The sequence below is a fragment of the Anabrus simplex genome, chromosome 9, assembly GCF_040414725.1.
Source record: "Anabrus simplex isolate iqAnaSimp1 chromosome 9, ASM4041472v1, whole genome shotgun sequence".
Classification (NCBI taxonomy): Eukaryota; Metazoa; Arthropoda; class Insecta; order Orthoptera; family Tettigoniidae; genus Anabrus; species Anabrus simplex.
In genome coordinates, this window is record NC_090273.1 from 107,216,146 (window position 1) to 107,242,778 (window position 26,633).

Here is a 26,633-nt window from a genome sequence, read left to right on the forward strand (position 1 = left end):
GAAACAGCGTAGATCTGTAATACATGTGCGAATTTCATTGCCTGTGAGTAGTACCATGATGTGAGGAATACCGCAAGTCTACGCTACTCTTGATTAGTACCGCAACATGACAAATACCATGGTTCTACTTTCCTAGCGATAAGTACCATTGCGAGGGGCCGCTGACTTGGATTTTGGACCCCTTTTGACTACAAGTCTCGTTGATTCAGTATTGTGCTATAGAAGCAGTACCTTGGTCAGTAATACTGTTTTTCTACGCCAGCTTCTGTGCATGTGAGGCACTGTGGGTCGGTTCCATTGATCGTTTTAAATTCATATCCATCCATTCATTCTTCGTCGTAACGTTTTAAATTGTGGACATTGGATGTTTTTGGGCTTTTAATTTATTTCATTTCGTCTCATTTCATATCATTAGGGGCCAATGACCTAGATGTTAGGCCCCTTTAAACAACAAGCATCGTCATCATCAGCCATTCGACTGAATGCTTCATACTTTTATTTTGCAAACAAGGTAAATTTTAGGAATAAGATATATTTTTGCTTTATCGTAATAAAATGTGTGAAAAAATACGGCCACAGATTTAACTGAGACATACTTTTTATTAAAACGTAAAGTTAAAGTATGTGTTTTGCTAGATTTCCCATCTATATATTACATTAAACATTAAAACAGGTTAGTATGTTGTCTGACGTGGCATGCGCCATAGGCTCACCATCCCTTGCCTTAGCCCATACTGAAGGCATCGTGCACTGTAAACACTAGGTCTATCTTTCAAAGGCATGCTCGAACTATACAGCCATAATTTATTAAATTACTTGTAGCATTGGTCCTGATTTGCCAATTACTCATATTTGTGTAGGTTCTTTTTTTTTTTGTGAAATTAAGAATTTTCAATAATTGTAACAGTTCATTATATGTAGCTGTAATTTGTTAATTACTCATACTATTGGCCCAGAGCTCATGTTTTTTAAATGAAGAATTTTCAATATTTTAATGAAATGTACGGTATGTAAACACCTGCATTATTTACTACGATCTCTCTCCTAAATCTGTGCTAAACCCTCCCCCCTCCCAATAGTTTTGCATAACCCTGCCAACTATTGGGCTTATGTAACACTAAATCATAATCGTTTGAAGGTTAAAAAAAAGTGTAACTGGGAAAAAATATTCAGATGTCACAGACATAATAATCAGCATTCTTTTGTATCAACCCTGGACCTCAGCAGATAATGAGAGACATGTTCAAGCTCTGTGCCAAGATATTCAGACTTCACAGACATAATACTGCACATTCTTTTGTATCAGTCTTGGACCTCAACAGGTAACTAAAGAAGACAAATTAAAGTGCTGTGCCAGTGAAGAAAAACATGTGTGATGCGAAATAGTCATGTGTATGTACATATATACAGGATTCGGCAGAACCAATCATATCACTTTCAACGGTTGGTAGCTTTTATGGCCCTGTAGTGGGGATAAAACTGAGCAGGGTTGCATGTTGCAGGAAGAATGCCATTTTAGTTACTATGGAGCGTTGGTCCGCGACGCATCGCGCTTTTGTGATTGAAGTGTATTTCGAAAGTGGTAACAGTTTGGTAGCTACACAGCGGAAGTTTCGACAACAATTCAACATGGGAGACATGGAAGAGTACCAGAGCGGCACACAATTTGAAGGTGGGTAAAATAGTTTCGTGCTACCACAAGTGCCACGAATAAGAAGCCACAGGGAAAGCCAAGGACAGTGCGAAGGCCAGAAAGCATTGAGAGAGGGACGGTGGTTATCTGAAAGATGTGATTTTCAAAAATGAAAATAAATCATGACTTGTGTTATTGTGTCATAAAATGACATTGTTACCTATCAATTGCCATTCTCCATGAACCTACTACGCTGACGTAGCAGGGGGAGAGGTTATACTCCCACATGGCCCGTCACAGGTGGTCGATGGGGGGGCCTAACTGGCTTGCTGGCAGACTTAAGCGAAATAAAATAGCTCTCGCGGATCACACAACCCCCTGTGAGTGGGGGACGCAGACGAAGAATACATCCACGGTATCCCCTGCCTGTCGTAAGAGGTGATTAAAAGGGGCGACCAAGGGATGATCGAATTAGTACCACCATGTAGGAACACCGTGGGTCGCTTTTACTTGCGCGTAGTACTACTATGTTAGGTACAAAATAGGTTTGTGATTAGTAGCGACAGTGTGTGCTTCCAGTTGGGTTTTACATTACCTGTAAATAGTACCACTATATGAGAAACACCATGAGTCTACTTTGCCTTTGATTAGGACTCTATGTGAGGAACACCACGGGATAGTAAAAGTCCCTGTGGTTAATACACTTATGTGTGGAACACCATAGGTTTGCGTTGCCTGTAAATGACGCCGCAATGTGAGAAACACCATAGGTCTGTGTTTCATGTGCGCATTACATTACCTGTGAGTAGTACCATAATGTATAGAATATCGCGAGTCTACACTGCTACAGTGTCTACAGTGCCACACGACAAATACCATGGTTGTACTTTCCTAGCGATAAGCGAAGACCTGGATTTTGGACCCTTTAGATTACAAGCACCATTGATTCAGTATTGTGCTTTAGAAGCAGCCCCTTGGTTAGTAATACTATTGTTTAATGCTAGTTTCTGGGAATGAGGGGCATTGCGGCTCGGATCCACTGATTGTTTTAAATTCATATTCATCCATGCTTTCTTCGTCATGTTTTGAATTACATTTAATCTAATTTTGTACCATTAGGGGCCGATGACCTAGATGTTGGGCCCCTTTGAACAACAAGCATCATCATCATCATTGCCATTCTAGTTGTTTACATTCCCTACTTTGTGTTACTATACGACCAATACTAAAATGTTAGATTGTTTCTGTCGGACCCTATATATTGTTTTAATAATATTTACAAACGGTCACCTAAATTTACTCTTGTTTTAGATTAAAACCAGTATCTTCTATTTATGACACAAATAAGAATGACATTTTATAACGCTGTGTGTGTGTGTGTGTGTGTGTGTGTGTGTGTGTGTGTGTCATAACCATTTTTATTCCTTTCCTGAATCTCTCAGGAAATATACCTGTACTTTAATTCTGGTCATGGTTTTTCCAGTCCTAACATCACTGAGAAACTGTAAGCAAGCATGATGATGTACTGTGAGCTTCAGTATTGTGGTTATTTTAGGTAAATGTTGATAAACTGATGACAACTTTTCCTCCTTTTTTCTCTGCTGTCTGCTATTCATTGTAGTGATGGTTGCTGTTTTCGAATGGCCGCAAATCTAATGAATATGCTGTGCACTAACTACTGTCGGGAAGAAAATTGCTGTTAGTCATAACCCTTATGATTACTCTTGGTATCAGGTTAGGGCCTGGTCCTGTGGAAGCTGCTGTCAGGTTTGATCCACCAGTAATCACTGTTTGTGATTGAGGTTAGGTTTTACAGTGAACTTAATTTATTACCATCATTAACAATGTTAGTGGGTAGAACTCCTGTATCTTTTCTGCAGGGTAGGTTCTATAGACTGTCTAGCTTACCGGTCTACAGGTCTAACTGGTGACTAAAAGGGTCTTGTCCTCCTGTGGGTCGTCGACTGACAGCTATTACTTGGAATGGGCTGTCTTCCATAATCTTGACTGACAGGTGTAACCTTTCACTTTGCTGTGCATGTACCACAGTCATTTCACACAGCAGTTCCATGTAGTCGGGCTCGAATACACGTCCATTGGCTATCACAATGAATGATTGCTCGAGTCCAGTCAAAACCAAAAACTTGTGCAATCAGCTCACATGACCGGTCCATAGACTGAATTAGTGGCTCGTAACTGATTACTCAACGCACATCCCTCAACAAAAACAACACAGTGTACTCTTTGAGGCGAGCCTGCTCTTATATACCTGGCAAGTAAATTAAACTTGTGTTCTCATTTCAGGGTGCGCATTTTCAGGCATTACCCCCTCCCCCATGGAGGGGAGCTGCATGTATCATTTCAACCACATACCAGCCCTCCTGCCATTCTTAAATTTCTGGCAGTACCAGGAGTCGAACCCGGGCCCCGAGGACCGTAGATAATAACACTAATCGTTACCTTACGGAGACGGATATATAACTGGTGATGAAGCTCTCTTATCTTCAGGGTACCACCAGAATAAAAGTATTATAATTTTGCCTTTCAGAAAATTCACGGAGGCACCAGACAAAAGGGACAACAGAGCACAGGTTGCCACATGCCTGTAGGCTGGCCGGTAGCTCCCCACTCCGATGTATTCATCCCTTCCAGGAACTGCTGAAGGGGGGCTTCAAGATAACTGACAGTTCCATTACCATATAACAATATATATACAGTGGAACCTTGGATTGCGAGCATAATTCGTTCCGGCAACATGCTTGTAATCCAAAGCGCTTGTATATCTAAGCAAGTTTTACCATAAGAAACAATTGAAATGCGGATGATTCGTCCACAACACAAAAATATTTGTTTGCATACCATTTCTAAAACAAAATATAACGTAAAACAAATTAAAGTGCACTTTACCTTACCATAGAATCGTTGGTGTGAGGGAGACGAGAGATGACATAAGCCTTACTGTGTAGCACGAATTTCACTAACGGTATCACTGCTATCTGTTGGCTGACTGGAATTGCTTTCTTTTCATGCAACGTTAACGAGGAACGTGCCCAATCACTGTCGCTTTTGCCTCTTTTTTAGGATTTCACGAAAATGTGACATTGCATTGTCATTGAACTGATTCATTGCTCGCACTGCTACAGCCTTATTCGGGTGGTGTTTCTCTACAAAATTTTGCACCGTTTCCCACATTTTGCACTTCTCCTGAATCTCAGTTGAAGTGAGAGATTCCATTGACTTTTCCTCCTCTTCACCAGATGAGATCACCTCCATAACCTCCTCCTGTTGTTCGCGATGCAGGTCCATCAGTTCGTTGGTGGTCAGTTCCTGGATATGTTCTTCCACCAGCTCTTGAATGTCCACGTCATTCACTTTCATCAACAATCGGCGGCTCATTATCACCAACAATCTCCTCAAAGTCACGTCCAAGAACACAGGCCACAGCTTTCCTCAAGTGGAAGTGAGTATTCTCTTGGTGACTTTATCCCAGGCTTTATCAATGATCTTCGTTCAGGTCATGATTGGGAAATGATTTCTCCCAAACTCACGGAGGGTAAGGTTTTTTCCTGCTGATTGATAGACTGGAGTTGTGTTGGGAGGAAGGAACTTACCTTTAACAAACTTGAATTTCTCCAGTAAGACATCCTCAAGGCCTGGAGGATGAGTAGGAGCATTGTCCATAACCAGCAAGACTTTGAGCGGCAGGTTATTTTCTGAAAGGTGTTTCTTCACTACAGGACCAAAGACCACTTTCATCCATTCAACAAAGGAACACGTGATGCTCGTATTGCGGAACCTCACTCGCTTATTGATTTACAATTTATTTAAAATGTTCGCTCGTCTTGCAAAACACTCGTAGGCAAAGTTACTCGCATTCCGAGATTTCACTGTAGTGTGAAAGGAAATTTACATTTAACTTAGTCTGTTTCCTAAGATAAACTACTGTTATAGAATATGGGAAGAGGCTGAAAATTATAATAAGCTTTGTTTCTATTACATTTAGGGTTGCCAGATTTCTGGATGGCAGATACGGAACGCTTCCATTTCCTTGCCATATAGCGATAAATTAAGGCAACATAGCCATGATTAAGAGAAGGGACCAGGGTTATATTAACAAATACCGGTAATAACAGCATCAGCGTAAAATATGTAGGTACTTAATTTCAAACTAATAATGCGTTAGTCTTTATAGTAAAATGAACATTTTACAAGTACTTGTCATTTGAAGAAGCAATTTATAACAGTTTTTTATTCAACAAAACTTTCTTGAGAAATTCCTTACTATTCTCATCATAGTTGAAGTACACAAGAAGTTCATTTTTTATTAAATCTACTGAGCATCTGTTTCTTTCATCTCTCCATTTTATTGCCATTACTGAAAATACTCTTTCAGTATATGCATTCGATGGAAATATACTTAACCCATTAGCGCCTAGCGTTGCCATATGGCAACGATTTTCGCACCTTTTTCTTTTAATGCTGTAGGCAACAAGAAATAATCTGGAAGATTGTGGTGTCATCCGACAGTTAGAGAAGGGTTTGTAGAATCCAGTAATCGTGTTTATTTAGTTTTAAAATCTATTGTTGTGACACAAAGACTGGTGGACTCTTGGTTATTTTAAGATTCCTGCGAAATGGCTGCCGGCTTCACGTAAGAAGGATATAAAATATATAAGTGAAGTTCTTTCATTGGATTATGTTTACAGTAGTGTTGTGCACACTTCATTATATATGTTGTAAGCATTTGAAACAGTACGGGCGCACAATGCCGTAGTAGTGCTTGTTGAATCATTAGCGTTGGCCATATGGCAACGCTAGGCGCTTATACTCAGTAAAATAGCTGCAGCTGTCAGATCATGATACTTTATACTCATTCATACATCTTCATTTCAGGAAGGGATTTTCTCTTTTAGAAGCACTGGATATACTACTGACTGAAGATCTCGATGGTGATATTTTTGTGGAACCGCACTATGTAAATGTACTTACAGATGAGGGCTCCTGCTGATGAAGATGATGGTGGGCTTGTTGATAATCTCTCTCTCGAAAGTTATGTGTCAGTGCTGAAATGAAGCTTGTAAATAATGAAAGAATCGGGATTAGTTACGATGGTGAAGGTGTGTTACCAGAGGATGGAGTGCCTTTTCTGTCTACTGATGCAAGATCTGTTTCAATACCCGATGCTGCAAAAGAGCGGATAACTGATAGAGGAAATAATAAATCAAACAAAAAACCAAGATAGACTGATGGGGCTGATTTCAATATTGGGCAACTGTTGACATTTCCGGAGCCCAGTTATAGCAAGTGAAAATCCATGACTGTTGTTGACATTTTTTAATTGTTTACAGATAACCAGCTGATCGAACATTTAGTTCGAGAGTCTAAAAAGTATGGGGTGTTTTTAAATTGTACGGACCCACAAATAACTTCTGATGAAATTCGTTGCTTTGTCGCCATACTTTTCATTTCTGGATATAATAGGTTGCCCTCCAAGCGTTCTTATTGGGACGCGCAGGATGATATGAAGACATTGAAAGATTGTCATTCTCTATCTCTGTGGCTAACGCGCAAGTATTGAGGGTGGGCTTTTATATGCCTCCGAAAGTATAGACTAATAGTTTGTAACTGCATCTGAAGTTCTTTGATTCTTCTTCTTCGTATTTTTTATTTTATTCTATTGTTCCAGTGAGTGTTTTATTTCGACAGGCAGTGAACTGTACATATGTGTCTATATACTGTAAACAAATATTTTCTCCTTTGTTCAATAATTCTATTTTTTTTACCGTGATGTGAATAAAAACTGATATTCCATATTCTTACAATAAATAATGCTAAGATATTTCAACATTGTTATTGCACGAAAACGAAAAAAGAAAAACTTTGCAACCTAAATTCGACTTTCAAAACTCATTGTTTAAAAATAGGTAGTGCAAGCGCCTAGCGTTACCATATGGCAACGTCAAATATCTTATGACCTAGCGATTCCAAAATTCTGAAACTTGTTTTATTAGTTTATTTTGGTCTCAAACATGCGGCAAAACACAATAAGTAAGCAAATCTCAGAAAAAAATTAATTCAGGCACTAATGGGTTAAGACAAACTTAAGAACCATCAAAATGTTCTTCAGTTTTCCTGGGCCGATTAAACTAGCGATATATACCTACATATCTGGTATTGTTTTACTTAGAATTACAGTACTTTTAGCTTTTCACCAGCACCACTCTCACCAGAAAACAAATTGACTGTTTCTACAGCTTCTGAACACGTCATCAGTATTCAGCTTTTCTTGTAAACCTAGTGTCTCCACTAACTTTAAAATCTTGCTGAACTGAGGTGAGTTTTCTAGAGTTATACGATTCATCAGTGAAAAAACATTAGAATCATCACTAAAAATCAAACAATTTACATATATAATTAACACAAATAGACATGTATACAATTATTTTCACAGACCTTAACTTCCCATTAAACAAATCATTCAATTTATTTAATGTGCAAGTCACTTTGTAACCAAAAAATGATTCCCCCTTTATCTGTTCCCGTTGCATTTTCAAATTTTTCATAACAGTATATACCTCACTGACTGTCAGATCACTCTTTTCAAGACTAAGAACTGCCTTATTGAAAACATCTGCTAAATGTAACGAAAAATGTAGATGCAATTCTACTAGAAGTGTTTGCTTAATGAATACTGGACAGTCATCAACACTTGAAAAATAAGATACTATCGCTGTCTTCAATAGCAGGCTTTATAGAAAGCCATCTTGTTGCCACATGTATTAACAAATTAGTGTATTCAATATCAAGAAACTGAAAGAATCCTTTTAAGTGTGAAACTCTTTTTGCTGAATTTGAAAAGCAATTGAATACTTTAATTATCAACATTTCAAAATCATTTGACATAGAATTCATCCCAGCTCTACATGAATTGTAAACATGTGCACAACAACCAAGGTTGGATTTTCTGCCTTTAGGTGTACATATACAGAATTTTTTTTACCCCAAATTAGAATTTGTGTTGTCAGCAGTAAAGCTTGAAATCTGGAACATTAAACCATGTTCTGAAATTGTTATAAATTTAAGACATTTTTATAGCACTTTCGTCCACATCTTCATAGAAGTCTATAATTCTGTTACAAATACCTAATTTTTCGTCGAAATACCTCACAGCTATTGGGAAACATTTTTGGTTTCCTTTATTTGAAGCATCAAAACCCACACCGAAAAAGAAGTGTTCTCTTAATTCTTTTGTTACACATTCCACCCTGTATGGATCTAATACAGCTTTCACTAGAGCGTCACACTTTGTCTTCCCACATTATATTTTATTTGTTAGGGAAGAATCCAGAATCAATTCTGACAGAAGTTTGTCATTGCAATCTGTGCTGAGATAACTTAGGTGGTGTTTTACAGCATGGTACGGCCTATACAAGCGTAAGTTCAGGTTCACTTTTCTGAAAAAAAAAATAGGCCTACATTAGGGACTACTCGTTTCTTAAAAAAACGTACGCTGGCCCATCTCTTACAATGAAAATGTTGACTTACATTTTCTGACTCGGATGAATTTTTCTGAAAGTAGCTTTTCAATACAGTTGCATGACGTGCTGAATTCTGCCTCTCTTTATGCGAAACACTGTTGAAATGTTGTCGTACAACCGTTATTTTGCCATGACTAATAGAAAAACCTTCCCCAGCTATTCCAGTACACACTCTGCATCTCGCTTTGTACTTATTACCCACGACGTGTTGTAATTCTGGGAAATCTTTTTCCCAGACAGAACGATACTGCTGCAACCTTCTTTTCTTCTTTGTGTCTTTCTCTCCAACTTCATCGATCTGTTCCCGTTCTTGTTTATTTATAAATTTATTCATTACGGTTATCACTCAAAACATTCCATGTGGTTAATGTAGCTGTCATTTACATAACACACTATGCAAAAGTAATTTCTTGTTTACCGCACACGTTCTGCGCCCACTCACAATGCGCCTCACGAGGAGACTCATGCTCTTTGACCAGCGGCAAATACAACAAATACAAACATGCCCGCTAGTACCGCTAGCACACTGCCAGAGGCGCTGTTCTCAAGTGTGATGGCTGATCATTGGTCAGAAATCAGAATACAGAATATTTTGATCATAACCGCACACTTTTTCGATATTTTACTATTGTCTAAACCGCGATATTAAAAAAAAACGGATCATTGGGCGTATGATTTAAAGAGTGCGCCGTACGCGGAACAAAATGAGAAATAACCGTATTGTTCCGGGCAAAACCGTACATCTGTCAACCCTAATTACATTACACATTTCAAATCCTGCTCAGTCATTCAAATAGGCTTGATGAGTTGCCACAGCAAGTCACAGAAGAGTAGCTATGGAGTAGTATACAGAGAAGATTTCTGCAACAAGTGCTGCATGCCGAGTCATTCTTATGTGATAGTATAGGGTGTACACTGTATAGCGTTATTTGAAATGATTATTGGAAATGCGCACAGATGTGCAGAGTATAACAAAAACGATTTAAATATTATTTCTACTAACATTCACTTGTGGTTATTGTTCTCTTTGTACACAGTTCGATGTGATAACGATCACACGTTTTTTCACACAGTTGACATATTCAGGTCTTCATTGGATTGTGGTTTATCTTGTTTTTGCAGAGGTGATGATGGAAGCCATGCAGAGACAGTCTCATTAGTTCGTGTCTAATCTCAAAGTTTGCTGACGTCCAGGTCTTATCGATCATCGCACCCGTGCTGTAGAACTCTGGCCAGATTTCTAGGTGGTGTTCCCTTAAACTTTGTAATTCTTTTTCTGCTGCTATGGTAGATGGGAGCACGAAGGTTGTTTTCAAGTCCTCCGGCAGAAAAGTCTCTCTAGCTAATACATATGTTAGCGAGATCTTGTTGATTTGGTTACACACCAGGCTTTTTTTAGGAAGCATGCTTTAAATCTTTCCAAGGTAGCTAGGTTTTTCCTGGTGAGGTCAGGCCATATAATTTCAATGCCATAGGTTAGGATAGGACTAACCTTAGCCTCTAATTTTATTGCTGTTTCCAAGCTTGGTGCTTATATATATATATATGCTTGATATTATTTATTGCTAGGATAGCTTGTACAGCTCTTTCTGTTATATATTTTGTAAAGCATTTGCTGCTAGGTTGTAGCTTGATTCGCAAGTATTTGAAATCGTTGTCTATTTAGAGTTTGCTGTTGGAGATGGCAATTTCTGTTCCGTTAGGTATTTTACCTCCATTTCTAAAGACCATAATTTCTGTTTTTGTCTTGTTAAAGTAGAAGTTATTGCTTTGGCACCATTTTACAACGATATCTATGGCACTCTGTAGTTTGTGCAGATTAGTGGTGCTAACTACTATGTCGTCTGCATATGCAGAAATGTGAATGTCTTCTCTTTCTTGCGTTATCCTTAATATTTCCTCGGTTGCGAGGATGAATAGTAGTGGACTCGTGGGATCTCCCTGAAGCACACCATTTGTTTGCCTAATTGCACGTGAAATGGAGGCTGTCCGATATCCTTATAGTGTTGTATTGTAATATTTCTTTGATTACTCTTGTCCATACGTTTTCTCTTCCTAATACATTTTCAAGTTTGGATATGATTAGTCCTCTGTCCTTTGTAATTCTTGTTCTGCTGCTATGGTAGACGGGAGCATGAAGGTTGTTTTGAAGTCCTCCAGCAGAAAAGTCTCTCTAGCTAGTACATATGTTAGACAAGATCTTGTTGATTTGGATACACCCAAGGCTTTTTTTTTTAGGAAGTATGCTTCAACTTTTTCCAAGGTAGCTAAGTTTCTCCTGGTAAGGTCAGGCCATATAATTTCAATGAAAAATTTGAATGTGGGGCAAAACATCACTTTTACAGATTAATCTTGGGTTAATTGTAGGATCACTGTGGCTAAAGAATAGAAGAACAAAAAGTTTACAAAACCAAGACAAGCTTTTCCATAAAATTTTACTATCTGGTCCTCAGCTTAATAACATTATAATGAAGGTTAAATGGTGTAAATTGTACCTGGAATTGCTTGTAGAGGAGAGGTGTTCATTATAATTGCCAGAGACTTGCACATGCTATTGTCCATAAGTTCAGCATTTACTGCCACTGCCATTGGCTGAGATATTTTGGGAAATGCGGTCATTCCTAGAAATCAACACACAGAAAAATTTAGTTTCCAACCCTAACAACGCTAATGAATAAACAATAGACAGTCATTCCGCTACTCTTGAAACATGAAGTGCACTGCTGTCATGATCTCCCTAGGGGATACTGCACTGCCGTTGCCCCAGGCATACTTCATTAATTTACATTTTTGCCACTATTGCACATATAGAATGTGCTGCAGCAGTTGGCAGCCTTGTGCAACGTGCTGTCATGTTGTCTGGAAGAAATAAACAAAAGACATTCATACTGTGGATAGAAACCTGTACTTCAAGTGGTGCCTGCAGGTGTTAATTTTGAGGGCTGGATAGTAAAACTTAAAACCAGTAAAACTTTTCTTGCTGGACATTCTGTTGTGTTGATGATGGCTCCTACTGTGTATGGGTCACGGTTTGCTGTTGCTATTTTTTCACACTGGTAAAGAAACCAGGTTCGTGCTGAATGTTGAATACGTAAAATTCTACTGATTTACATGATGTGATGGATCAAACATTTTTTCAGAGAAACTACTTCCAAACTTGCCTCAGAGTTCAGTCATTGATATCAACAATGTTATGTATCATAGCAGGAAGGAGGAGCCATTGTCACCAAGAAGTTGGAAGAAGTATGATATGCAGCAGTGGCTCAGAGATAATAATTTGCAGTACAAAGATGGTATGTTATAAAACGACTTTATGGACAGTATTGATTTGGAAAGGGATAAATTTGATAACAGGAGTGGTGAGATTGCATCAGGGAAAGGACTCACAGTACTTAGGTTAACCACTCTTTTACCATTGTGAACTGAATCCCACTGTACTCGTGTAGGTTCAGGTAAAGCATTACTTGAGTGTACATGAGGACTTAAATCCGATGGAAGTGGAGAGGTTAATTGAAGGATTTGAGTGTGTCGCACGTGCAGTCTGGAGTAACTGATGTTAACCTCATGTTTGTGTATGTGTAAAACTGATGAACTCCAGGATGATGTCGAACCCATTATTCACCTCCGGGAGTCTTCAGACGACCATTCTTCAAGTACAGTAGTGAGGAGGAGATGGATATTCAACCATAACCTTGAAAAATGGGATGTTGCTGATTGTAAGAGAGTATTATTTATTGATTTTATTTATCATTTATTTACTCACCAAGCGAATGGCTACATGGTTTGGGCCATGGAGCATCAGCTTGCATTTGGAAGAAAGTGGGTTAAAACCCCACTGTTGGTAGCCCTGACGATGGTTTCCCCTTTCACACCATGCAAATGCTAGGGTTGCTTCCTTCCCATGCCTAGTCCTCTATCCCATGGTCATTATAAGACCTATCTTTTACGTTGCAGCACAGCTGTGAGCTTGCATTCGGGGGTTTGAATCCCACCGTCGTCTGCCGTGAAGATTCCGTGGTTAACATTTTCACGAATGCTGGGGGTGTACCTTAAGGCCATGGCCGCTACCTTCCCAATTCTAGCCCTTTCTCATTCTTCAGTCGCTGAAAACCTTTGTGTTAGTGCGATGTTAAACCCTTAACAAAAAAAATTGTTTGGTAAGTTTGAGTTTGTAAGTTCGTCAATGTAGCGAGCATGTGTTTTCTTATGTTGTAACTGTACATCCACTCAAGTGAACGAACAGGTAGTATGAGAGGCTGTCAGGCAATCGTGTCGCCTTGAAGCTTGTAGTCTTTCTGAAAGCTGGACAGTCTATAGATGCTTCACTGCAGTGCATGGCAGGTCACTGCATAGTGATTATCTTTTGTTCCTAGCAGCTTAATTTACTTCATACGAATTGCTGCAAACTGTTCTTAGCTACCGAATCACTCTGCTTTATTGGGACAAAACCCATTGGTCCAGCATTTCAGGGGTGCATAGCACAAAGTCTCTGGCATGTGCCCCTGCTCTGTTTCATGTCAGCCTATTGGCCTGACAGCAAAGACATTGTTTTGGAGTTTTTTTTATTTTTATGGAAGTTGGCAGTGAAATCTGTGCTGAATACTAGGAGTGACACCATATTCCATGAATTTCAGCTAATGATATTGAGTTATAGAAGTAAATATATTTCTAGGGGCAGGGCGGTGGGTACATGGCATTCGTAAAGAACACATCACACTCCTACAAGTAACTCAAGGTAAGATTTGCATCAATTACCTTTCGCTATGTCATTTACTCTGCGGTGCGGATACTGAAGTTCTACCTTGTTACTCTTAGTGACAAATTTACTTGGACTGGTTAGGTTCTGATTCGCAGGAAAGCACTGTATGTGACGAAACGAAATTCACAACCCGCCCTTACCAGCGTGACCTTGTTAACCACTTAACCTCTACCGTATGGGTTATGAGTAATATTTGAAGGGGGTGAGCTTACACAGGTGTTCATACATGTGAGCAAGGTTGCTAATTAGTTATTTTAAAATTTCTTATTGTCTAGTTTTGCAACATTGCTGGTTAAAGTGGATGGTTGAATTTCTTCAACATCACCTGCTTATAGCTTTTGTGTGGTGGATTGTGGGATATTTTACTGTGATTTGTCTGGTGTTATGGTGATTTTGAGCAGTTTTATTGGATGTTTCTTGTGTAGTACTGGCTCTCCTTCTCCTGTATTCATTTTCTTCCTTTTTTTTGTGTGCATAATTTGGAAGTAGTGGAAACGTTTAAATACCTGGGGAGTGAATTAATGGAGAATGCTCGACTGGATGCTGAGATTAGTAAAAGGATTCAAGCTGGAAGTTCTTTCTATCATAGTGTAAGAAATATGTTATGGGACAAAGATGTGCCAATGGAAGCAAAGGATACTATGTACAAGATGTATTACGTACCCATAACAACTTACGGAGCAGAAACTTGGACAATGACAAAGAAGGATGAGAGTCGAATACAGGCAGCCGAAATGAAATTCTTGAGGAGTATGATACAGAAGAGTAGAAGAGACAAAATAAGGAATGAGAAAATCCGGGAAGAAATTGGAGTGGAAAAAATGAATGATAGAATAGAGAAGAGCCGACTAAGATGGTTTGGGCACATAAAGCGAATGAGCGGCGAAAGAATGCCAAAAAAGGTGATTGAAATGTAAATCCAAGGAAGGAGAGGCCGTGGACGACCACGATTGAGATGGAAGGATACCATCCAACGCAGCATTATAGAAAGAAACCTGGACTGGGACACAGTGTTGGAGGAGTGGTGGAAAGACCGAAGAAAGTGGGGAGGAACCATATTTGCCCCTACCCGGCTACAGCTGGATAAAGGGAAATGATGATGATGAATTTGTCTACCTTATCAACAAATTGAGCATGGAAGCCATTGCCATATTTATTTGGCTATAGGACCCCAACATCTATAGTACATCCCCCCCTAACATTAGAGGATCAGAATATAACATTCTTGGAAACTGACAAATTTCTCACTGCCATTTTGCTAAAACTGGCAACATTGTCTGTGTAGAAATACACAGTGCAACGATAATGGCTATAGTCCACTGGAATGCAGCCTTCGCTCCAGGCTTGCTTCACAACCTCCTCCTCCATAGCTGCCGATTTGTTTGGCTGCTTGGCTCATACCGTATCCTTCTTTCTCCAGTCGATTTCTTAGATGCGTACTGTGAAAACTTAGATGACGAGTACAAGTAATCACATAATGAATTTTACGGCCTCTTTTAAATTGAATGCTGTTCAGTTTGCATTGTAAAATGGCATAAGAGTGGCATCTCTTGAATTCGACATAGGGCCTAAAATGATTTGGTATAGGTAATAATTAGGACAACTAGAGTTCGTGGATAAGGACTGTAGGTCTTTTTGTGGAATGCTGGAAGGAAAGTACAAAGAAGTCATTGAAGATGCGCTAGACTGGATTATTGAAACAAGAAACAGGGCTCATGTTTTGATGTATGTAATGCTATATTTGAAAGCACCAGAGATGGGCAAAAAACAGCAGATCTCAGCTTCAGAATTTAAGGCAACCTGAGATTGTGCAGTACAATTTGTGTGTCAATACAGTAAGTTTGGGGAGAACTTCAGCTTCCACCTCACACAAAGATAAAGTGATTGAATTTTGTTTCTTGATAAGACTGAGAACACAAATTTCTTGTTTCACAAATTTGCAACATCGATCGGACATCAGTTCCAATAAGAACAATGATAAACACAGCAGGTGCATTAAATGTTCAAGTGAAAACCTATGGAGCTGAGAGGCTACAGTGTACAGTTATGCTAGCTGTGACTGCGGACAGCAGGAAACTTCTGCTATATTGTATTTTCAAATGGAAAAGTCTGCCTGAAGGCAGAAGTTCAAATCTGTGTAGAGTACAAAGGGTGGATGGAGATGGATCTGGTGAAAGACTTGGCTAAGAACTGAATGGGAATGACGTCCAGGAGCCCTACATAATTGATGATAGTATGGGACAGTTTTTTTGCATCCACTTAGTAGGCAGCATAACAAAATAAATGGCACTAACTAAAACCTATCCAGCAATTATCCCAAGACTTACATCAGTTTTGTAGCCATTGGACGTTTAAATTAAGAAGCCTTTTCACAGCTGGATGGTGGACAATCTGCATGAGACAATAGCTGAAAAAATCAAGCGTCCTTCACTTCAGTGTATTTGAGACTGGGTTGTGTGTATGTGCTTGTTGAAAAGGGTTTTAAAAATACGAGGACGGTTTGGAAAGTTCTCGGAATCACCGCTAGATGTCAGTGCTAGAGCAACGAGGTTCCCGCGCAATAATCACACATCCTTTGTGAGTGAACACGTGGCGCGTCAGTGCTCTAGCTGCAGGAGTGTGGTAGTGACGACTCTTTGTTGTTGTTCCCATGTAGTGATTTGTGAAAATGGAAAAAACTGAGATTCGAGGAGTGATTAAATACTTTGTAAAGAAAGGTATGAAAGCAAAGAAAATTTATCCTGACTTTCAGAACACACTGGGGTACTCTGCTCCTTCATTTTCGACTGTTGCCAAGTGGACCAGCGAGTTTAAATTTGGTCGGGAAAGCTTGGATGATGATCCGTGTAATGGATGGCCAAGAAGTGTTACGACCCCAGAATTTATCGCAAAAGTGCATGAAATAGTCATGGAGGATCGTCGACTGAAAGTGCGGGAGATTGCTGAAGCTGTAGGGATGTCTTCTGAATGGGTATATTATATTTTAACCGAAGAAGTTGGTATGAAAAAATTATCCGCAAGATGGGTGCTGTGGCTCTTGACATTGGACAGTAAACGCACCAGATTGGAAATGTCCGAACAAAGTCTGGCCCGTTTTCAGTGCTACCAACAAGATTTTTTGTGTCGGTTTGTGACTACAGATGAAACTTGGGTCCACTACTATACCCCAGAGACAAAACAGCAGTCAAAGCAATGGAAACATGCTGATTCACCACCACCAAAGAAAGCAAAGGCAGTGCGTTCGGCCGGAAAGGTCTGGCCTCAGTTTTCTGGGATGCAAAAGGCATTCTGCTGATAGATTATCTTCCTACTGGCCAAACAATTACGGGGCAATACTATGCAAACCTCCTAGACCAACTACAGGAAAAGATACGCGAAACAAGGCCTGGTTTGGCAAGGAAAAGGTCATCTTTCATCAGGACAACGCTCCGCCGCACACAAGTGTTATTGCCATGGCAAAACTTCATGAACTAGGGTATGAATTGTTGTCACATCCACCTTATTCACCTGATTTGGCTCCATTAGACTTTCATCTATTCCCCAAGCTGAAAATTTTCCTCGGTGGACGGAGATTTTCTACAAGGGAAGAACTGACAGCCGAATTGGAGAGGTATTTTGCAGGCCTGGAGGAATCTCATTTTCGAGATGGGATCAAGGCATTGGAACATCGCTGGACCAAATGCATTAGTCTACAGGGAGACTATGTTGAAAAATAAAAGCAGTTCCACCGAGGTAAGATACTTAATTCTAGTACATTCCGAGAACTTTTCAAACCACCTACGTAATGGAAGGGCATGCGCATTAGATGACTCTGATCTTCTATGGAAAGAACACAAAGAAAATGAAGAACCAAAATCGAGCAATGACAGCTGTGAAGACATTGATGAGGAAAGCTTGTGATTCCAACAACAATGGAGAGGTAGGCCTAATTGTTATATCATACTAGCTGTAGTACTCGCCATTAGCAGGTTAATCGTGTAGTATGTGCAAAGTTATCTAACTCCCCAGCTACTTTCCGCCAATATTCAGGCAGGCTGTTTTACTTGGGACTCAGCGGTAATCCATCCATTGGAGATGAGTGGCAGCAGAAGAGACAGATCATAATGAAGGTTAATGTAATGTTATTTTTGATCAGTTTTATGAGCTTTCGATATTGTAGACCTTCACATTTAGTTTTCTTCCGACTCCTTGATGTTAGGACATCTAATTTAAAGGGAGTCCTTCCTTCTTTTATGATTCTTCCATGTCTTATTCTTGAAGCGATCGTTCCTTCACGTTTTTTCTCATTTTATTATAATACTTCACAATTTTCCTTGTCGATATGGACTGATGACCATGCTGTTTTACACCTTACAACAATTATGACGAACCCGATCGCCAGTTAACCCGATTGAACATTATTTCCATGTTAGCAATGCTCGGTGTTGATATGGACTCGGCAGCATTCTAAATTTGAATTCTGTTGCCATATAGTCGATTCGGTAAAACTGTATAAGACCTAAATGATTGTAAATTACACTTTTCGATAGGACCAATTGCATAGATATTTAAAAATTAAATTTTAGATGCTTTCCCCTAAAAGACCATTTCATCCAGAGTGAATAACATTATATATAGCCTAGACTCTAGTGCCGTATTCCCCGACTTTACATACTGATTTTCATTAAAATCTGTTCACGCATTTTCTTACGGTGTGGCATTGATATGGACTTTGCAGCAAAAATTGAAATTGAAATTCTGTTATCATAGTTGGTACTGTAAAAGTTGAATTTAATTATATATTACTTTAGTTATGCATTAAAAGTAATAAACTTCATTGTTAGGTTCCGTATTGAGTTGAGACTATGCTTAAAGTAAATACAAAATTTTAATATTCCACCTTCTCACCTTAGTATTGAGAAGGTGGAATATTAAAATTTTGTATTTACTTTAAGTTTAGTTATGCAGTTTTTGATACGTCCACTAATAACTTAGATGTTTGAGAATTACATTTTAGGCCTTCCCCTAAACTTCCATTTCACTCAGTTTAAATAGTTATGTGTAGCTTAGATTGTTGTGCCTCATTCCCTGACTTAAGATACCGATTTTCATGAAATTCTCTTCATGCATTTTCTCGTGATATACATACATACATACATACAGAGATGATGCAAAATTAACAGTGCATTTCCTTTTGCTGTGGACAGAACTGGTACAGAAATACCATTCTGAACAATGTACAGACAAAACTCTTATTTTATATATCGTCCCTGGAAAGGCAAAATATCGTTAGCGACAAATGAATTTTACAGATGATAAAAACGACTAGCGTGTCAAATACTTAGTGTAGGCAGTTTCTGTTTTTATTCTACCCCAGAAATGAATTCTTCTTATTGTCATATATTAGGTTACTTATTTATTCAATCCTAGTGAAAGGGAATTTTTTTAAAGTTTTGAATGTCGCTTAAGACTGTTTGTTGGTCGTCGAGTGTTCCTCTTATGATAGCTTTTGTAGTGTTTATATTTCGGAGGGATTGGTTTGAAGGACTAAAAGGCAGGAGAATAAGAAGATATATTCTTAATTGATTGTATTAGGAAGATAAAAATCAATAGGAAAATTGACTTACTACACTACAGTAAGAGACTGAAAGTGGAAATACACTGATTACAGTACAATATTTAGAAAGGACATTTTTATCATTCCTCATCTGTTTGTGATAATAGATCACTGTGATTGGAGTCGTAAGTAATGTTTAGATACTCGTCTCATGTCACCTGCTGATCTCCTTGTTGGATATCGCCCATCAGTCGTTTGTCAGAAGTACCCTTAGTTTCTGCAGCAACTCGCTCACAACCTTATTCACAAGATAACTACTGTCATGTCATGGCATGTGGCCTCCAGAGAGGCCCAGTGTAGGTCTTTCGCCGAATAGGCGATATCGATTAAAACCCTTCTATTATTTCTAATCTTCTTCCATTTGAAGCCTAAATCTTTTACAATACTTCTCTAAACTGGTTCAACCTCTTTGGAAACCAATCCTCTCTCTTGACACAGATCGTAATTCAGATATTGATGGAGTTGTTTTTTGAAGAATGTAAAATTCAAGGATTGTGCGTGGAAATCTTAAAAATCTGTTCTGCACTTTTCGCCTTTTCATGTATTTCCTTGTGTACCAATTGAAGTTTCTTTAGTTTCATGCTTTCTATGTTCTGTTATTATTATTTTTTTTTTACTACTTGTTTAACGTCACACTAACACATTGAAGGATTTTGGTTATGGAGGTATGGGAAAGGGCTAGGATTGGGATGGTATCGGCTGTGGCCTTAATTAAGGTACAGCTCCAACATTTGCCTATTGTGAAAATGGGAAACCATCTTCAAGGTTGCCAACGGTGGGATTTAAACCAACTACCTCCCGAATGCAAGTTCCCAGCTGCGCAGCTATAACCGCATGGTCAACTTGTTCGGCTAAAATTCTCTTGACCATCCTCTACAACATTTTTGTTGCAGCTGCTGTTTTCTGTTGTACTTTCAACAACTCCATTCTGTACTCGTCTTGTGTTTTATTTCTTTCCTCAGCTTCCTTATTCATAAAACTATGAACACTAACAACCTCTTGCGTTTCTCCACTTGTTGATAAACTTAACCATGATAGGTATTTGATTTGACCCTGTACTGACTTGTCTAAAGCTATTAAAAACTATTTAAAATAGCGTGTGTTTGGTCCACCTTGTCAATACACTTTTTTAAATTGTTGTCGCAAACTTCATTTTAGTATTTTCGGCTGCATAATTCACTTCGGGCATGAACGGTAGGAATATGTACTCACAATGAACTGATTTGTTTATCTGCTGACTGTACTTGTTCTGTCAAGTCTGTCGCAAGAAGCAGCCCCTTCTCTTCTCTTGCCACCCTCCTTCTGCATTCCACTAGTATGCTAGCTGTCAGTCAGCATGTGATACATCCGCCAGCCAGCTTTGCCTTGTGTTTCAAGTGCCAAATTGATTAAAACTTGTACTGCAGCAATGACTGACAGGTCACTAACAGTGAAACTGGCGCATCACACGTTCCTTTCAGAATTAAAACTTGTTGCGTACGATAATCTGCATGCAAATTAAAAGTTTCTAACTCAGGCGCTTAAGATGTAATGACTGGTGCTTATGATAACCTGGTGTTCTGTATATAACTGATGGTGGTTATGATAATTTGTTTTATGTTGTTTTTAGATGCACTGGAGGCCGATTGATGTATAAAGATCGTAACCTCAATTTTGACAAAAATGACATGGTACTTTGCCTTTTCACGGACAATATGTAGATTACTAATTCCCCCTTTCTTATTTTTGTGAAGCATGAACATACACCGGTATTAAAAACAAGGATTTTCTTGTTACAGGTAGCTGTTTTTTTAATTTAACCTGCATGCTCTCCTAGTTCTATTTGTCATGCCCATCCACCACATTATGACAAATGCTTCGGTCTTAGCGGAACTTATCACCGTGCAGAATGTTAGTGGTGAATCAAAGTTGATAAAATAAGTAAACATTGTTTATTTTAATTAAATATTTTGCATTATGTATGAAAATAAAATAGCTTATTCTGAACCCTGCTTTGCCTTAACTGGATTTCTATCTAGTTTGAGCCTATAGGACTCTTCCAAAAATTCAGAAAATAAGTTCCTATAGGCAAGTAAATATGGTACTTGACTGCAATTGTTGAAATCCTATACTAACAAGGGAACTATCGATAAGTTCTTAATGAAGTCGACAACTAGATTTTGCTCAGAGGGTGAGACCATAAAATAGCAATGTACAAAAATTTAGCTGCTATCTCAAACTGGAAGGTGTTGAAATCTTGTTTCAAAATCCATGTGACAACACAGCTACTGGACAAACCTTGCATCTTGCTGGCTGCCGTGGCACGCAGTGGAGGGGAGCTGCAGTTGTGCTAGAGAGAGAATGAACTGGCAGGTTACCGCGTACCAAGGCCCACTTTGTTAGGAAATGAATGTGAAACATAAATGAGGTTCCCCTGCCCAATTATTATTATTATTATTATTATTATTATTATTATTATTATTATTATTATTATTATTAACTTTATTGGTCACATTTGTCCGCTTGAGTCTTTCCATGTACACTTTTTCTTTGAAGGTTGTACTGTTTGATTCTTATCTGCCCAGTACTTCTTCATTCATTCTGATTGCAGTGTTCTTAATTTGTCCGAAATCTCTACAGGCCTTCTGTGCATCATTTCGGTTGAAAATTTGAGATTCTTAAGAAGGGTGGTAATTTTATTCTTGTTCTCTACACCTGTAATTTCGAGTCCAGCTGTTTTGAGATGCTCTTGAATTTCCATGTTCCAATGACCTCCTGTCTTCTTTCCCAGATTTTTCATCACTAGTTGTCATAAAATCCTGCTTTCTGGTAGTCGTAAGATGTGAAAGAAATAAGAGATTCTTTTCTTCATTGTGCTGGTAACTGGGTCAATCTCTTGATACAGTTTCATTGGGGAGGATTCTCCAGACTCCTTCAACCTGGTACTTTTTATTTATGCAAGTTCTAATAATTCTTCTTTCAGTTTTGAGGAGCTGATCAGTTCATTTTTAATTTGGAACAAGGTTTCACAAGCGTAACTGGCTTCCGGCAAAGTTACAGTTTTGTAGTGTTGGATCTTAGTGTCTATTGACAAGCATTTTTTGTTATAAGTTGACCAGGTTAGAAATTGTGCTTTTTTCATTTTGTTGGTTCTGTTTATTCACGTTGCTTTCTCGCTTAAGGTGTGCAAAATGATTTCTCCAAGGTATTTAAATTTTAGGGCTATGTTAATTTTTTTTAATCATTTATGACAAGATTGTTTATGTCAAGGGGTTTCTTTGTCATGATCTCAGTTTTTTCACAGTATATTTGTAATCCTATTTTTAATGCAATTTTCTGGAGACTGGTGATCTGAGCATGGACTTCCATGTCAAGGGCTAAATGAGCTAAATCAACTGCAAACCCTAGGTAGTTTGTCCTTAGTGAGGGTTTTGCTCCAATTTTGATTTTAGGTGGGTTTTCTTTTTGCCAGATTTTCATGATGTAATCTAGAGCCACATTGAAGAGCAGTGGGGATAATCGGTCACCTTCTCTGAGTCCTGTATTTATTGGAAAAGCATTTGACATTTCTCATCTGAACTTTACATTTGAAATTGTGTTGGTTAAAGTTAGTTCAGTAAGTTTTGTTAATCTACGTTGAAGGCTATATGATCTGAGGATTTTAAAAAACAATGGGTCTGTGTATACTATCGTAAGCCTTTTTGAAATCTATGAATGAAATAAACAGCTGTTTATTTTTGTATTTGTAATATTCCATTATTAGTTTCAGGCTGAGAATTTGGTCTGGGCAATTTCTGTATGTGCAAAATCCTTAGTATTCTCGAAGTTGTGGTTCCGGAATGTTTTTTTTATCCAATTGTAAATTATTGCGGGAGAAAATTTTGTGAGTGCTGTCCAAAAGGGTTATTCCTCTGTAATTGTCGGGATTAGTTTGATCTCCTTTTTTGAGTAATGGATGGGTTATGCCTGAGATCCACTGTTCTGGGATTTTCTGTCACTCACATTTGGACTAGATGCTGATGTAAATTTATGATTGCTGGTTTCCCTGTATTTTTCCAGATTTCTGCAAAGACTAGGTCTTCACCACATGTCTTATAATTTTTTAGTTCTTTAATTACAAATTCTACCTCATTGCTATTTGGAGGATCTATTAGATCTGGGGTGGTTGAAACGGGTGTGTCAGTATTTACTTCCAGCGTTTCTAGTGGGTCATAGCAATTTAAAAGCTTGTTGAATGTCTCTGCGAGGATCCCTGCATTTTCTTGATTACTATGGGCTAACCTTCCTGATTAATCTCTCGGCATTAATATTGGGGGCTCATATGTTTTAAGGTATTTGCCAAAGGTTTTTATAATAATCTCGTGATTGTTTTTTTGTTAAACTCTCTTCTATTCTTTGTGAGGTATTTTTAAGATGTTTGGTTTGTTTGATGATTTTATGGGTTGAATTTCTTTGTTTTATTAGTTCTAAATTTGATTTGTCTGACTTTTGGGCTTTATGATTTATCCAAGCTTTGTGTCTTCTCTCAATTGCCTGGTAACATTCTTCATTTCACCATTCATGTTTTTTTCCTAGGGTGTGTTGGAGCTAACTCTTCTGCTATCGATTTTAGTTTGGTGGTCAATTCTTCTAATGTATTAGTGTTGACAGATCCTTCTCCTTTTTTCCTATAGTACTCCCTATTATTTATTTAGGTAGTTGGGTCAAATTTTTTCTATTTTTATTTTAAGGGTCTTTCCTTAACCCTTGGAGTTAATTTTATATTGATCTTAACAACATAGTGATCTGATCCTGACTCTTCCCCCCTTAGGACTTCGACATTGTAGATTTAATGATGGTGAAATTTATCCAAGCAAACGTGGTCCAGTTGCCATTCACCTTTTTGGAAACCAGGATGTTTCCACGTTTTAATTTGTGAGATTTCATATTAAAGTATGTTGATTTTTAGATAAGATTCTGGTTTCTGCATAATTCAACCAATCTTTGAACCTTTTTATTCGTTCTCTTATGTGCTGGCCATTTTACAATTATATCTTGGTACCTTCTTTCTTATCCCGTTGTGCGTTGAAATCGCCAAGGAGAATTTTAATGTGTGATGGAGATATGTTGATTAAAGTTTGATCTAGGAGATCCCAGAGTATTTGTGCTTCTTCTTTATCCTTTAGGGTGTTATTTTTTCTGATTAGTGGGAGCATGTATGTTGATAATTGTCGATTTTATTTGCAGATTTCAGAGTTAGTGTTGCAAGTCTGGGGGATTGAGATTTAAATTCCATGACTGCATCTATGGTTTTTAAATTTATTAGAAATAAATTACCAAGCTGCGGACAGTTTTTCATAACTCGTTTTCAAGGGATTCTTTTATACAATCTGTACCTTTGTGATTCTGTTGGGTCTTGACCACTATTCCTTATTTCTTGAAGGGCCATAATTAGAATTTTATGTTTGTCCATGATGTCAGTGACAATCTTTAATTTTCCAGTTTGGCACAAAGAGTTAACATTGTGTGTTAAGAAGAAAGAGATTTGTTTAGGTTTAATTCTTTGAAGTTTTTGTGTATATGCTGGCTGTTGAGTTTTCAGATGCTCCGATCCATCATAATCATCTTCCAAATGACAGCCCACTGCATCTGAATGCTGTCATTTCTGCAATATATGATCAGTGTTGCCAACTTATATTTTCAAGGTCCACTAAACAGTACTAAAAATTCGCTAAAATACCGCCAAGAATTCCGATCTGAAATAATGAGCAATGGAAATGAGCAATAATAATAATAATAAGAAAAGTAAATATCTGCACTCACCTGATCTGTGAGTTTCACTGGGATTAACCCCCCTGCCTCGAAGCCAGCGAGCTAAAACTTGTAGGCGTTTTACTGCCGGGTGCAAACTAGGTGAATCCCCTACCTCAAGGGCCACACACAGAACAGGCCAGTTCATTAAACGGTCTTTCTTCATAGCATAAAATAAATGCTACTCTCTCACAGTTTCATTATCTGTAGTCATTCGTCAACTAAGAGATAAGTAACCTTTCTCCACACATTACACATTTATGATACCATGATCTCATAACATCAGATCCAAATAACATGTTTTCCTCGTGTGACTGCTAAGCTCCTGACAAGAAATACTGAATAGCTCGGAGACAGACTGGAGTACAAATTAAAAAGAACGTAAAAAATGGATAAAGCACTAAATTCCCCTATAATAAATCTAGAATTCCGCCAAACGAATCCACTGTCCGCTAAGTGATATATTTATCCGCTGACAGTCTTCTAATTCCGCCAAATTTAGTGGAAAATCCGCTAAGTCGGCAACAGTGTAAATGATTGCAGTCGATAGAATTCTTCTTCAAAAGACTTTTCATGGTAGACTGTCTAAGGTGTCATCTTGAGAAAGGGGAAGATGAGAGGTGAAGGATGATTTCATGAAATTGTGAACAAGGCTTTCTGCCTTATTTCATTCTAGTTGTTCAGAACTGGGAGTAGGCATTTCCTCCGTACCCCGCAAACTCTATGGTTTTCCTGCCAATACTCGGGTAACTGATTGCGGTGGTTCCCCACTGGGCGATGGGGTCCCTACGCCACCCCAACTATAATACTGTTACCATATGTTTTCTTTTTTATGTAGTTTATAAATTAATTACTCAAAATTAGTTTCGGCAGACTGGAGAACCTAACAGTTATAATTTAACTGAGTCAAAACTTAAAAAAAAAACGTGAGATATGTTAATTGCATGATAACACTTTTTTTTTACACCATGCACATTGAATATGACTTGTTTCATTCTTAAAAGAACATAATGATAATATAGTAACAACAATGATAATACTAAGGAACACTAAGGGTAAAGCACCCGAAGGGGAATTGCAGCATGTCATTGACCTGACCAGGGTGGCGGGGGGTGATGTAATTGAGCGACAGCAGACTGGCAGCTGTTTGGATTCGAGCCAACGTTTTTCAAACACCTTGCATTGTATGCTAGAGTGGTGACTAAGTAGGGCTTCAATAAGATTTCTAAAATTTCAAATTCATAGATATTTGGACAAAAATAAAAATTTCCTAATTCCCCAGGAGGATACACAAAATGGAGGTAACAGGAAAAGGACCAAGGGGAAGACCAAGAAAAA

The 26,633-nt window shown here is 38.4% G+C and overlaps 1 protein-coding gene across 5 annotated transcripts in view; it reads left to right on the top strand.

Annotated features, from left to right (window-relative positions):
• The window catches only part of Pp2A-29B (Protein phosphatase PP2A regulatory subunit A), a 177,085-nt gene that overhangs the window by 17,460 nt on the left and 132,992 nt on the right, over positions 1 to 26,633 (top strand). The window lies entirely within an intron of this gene.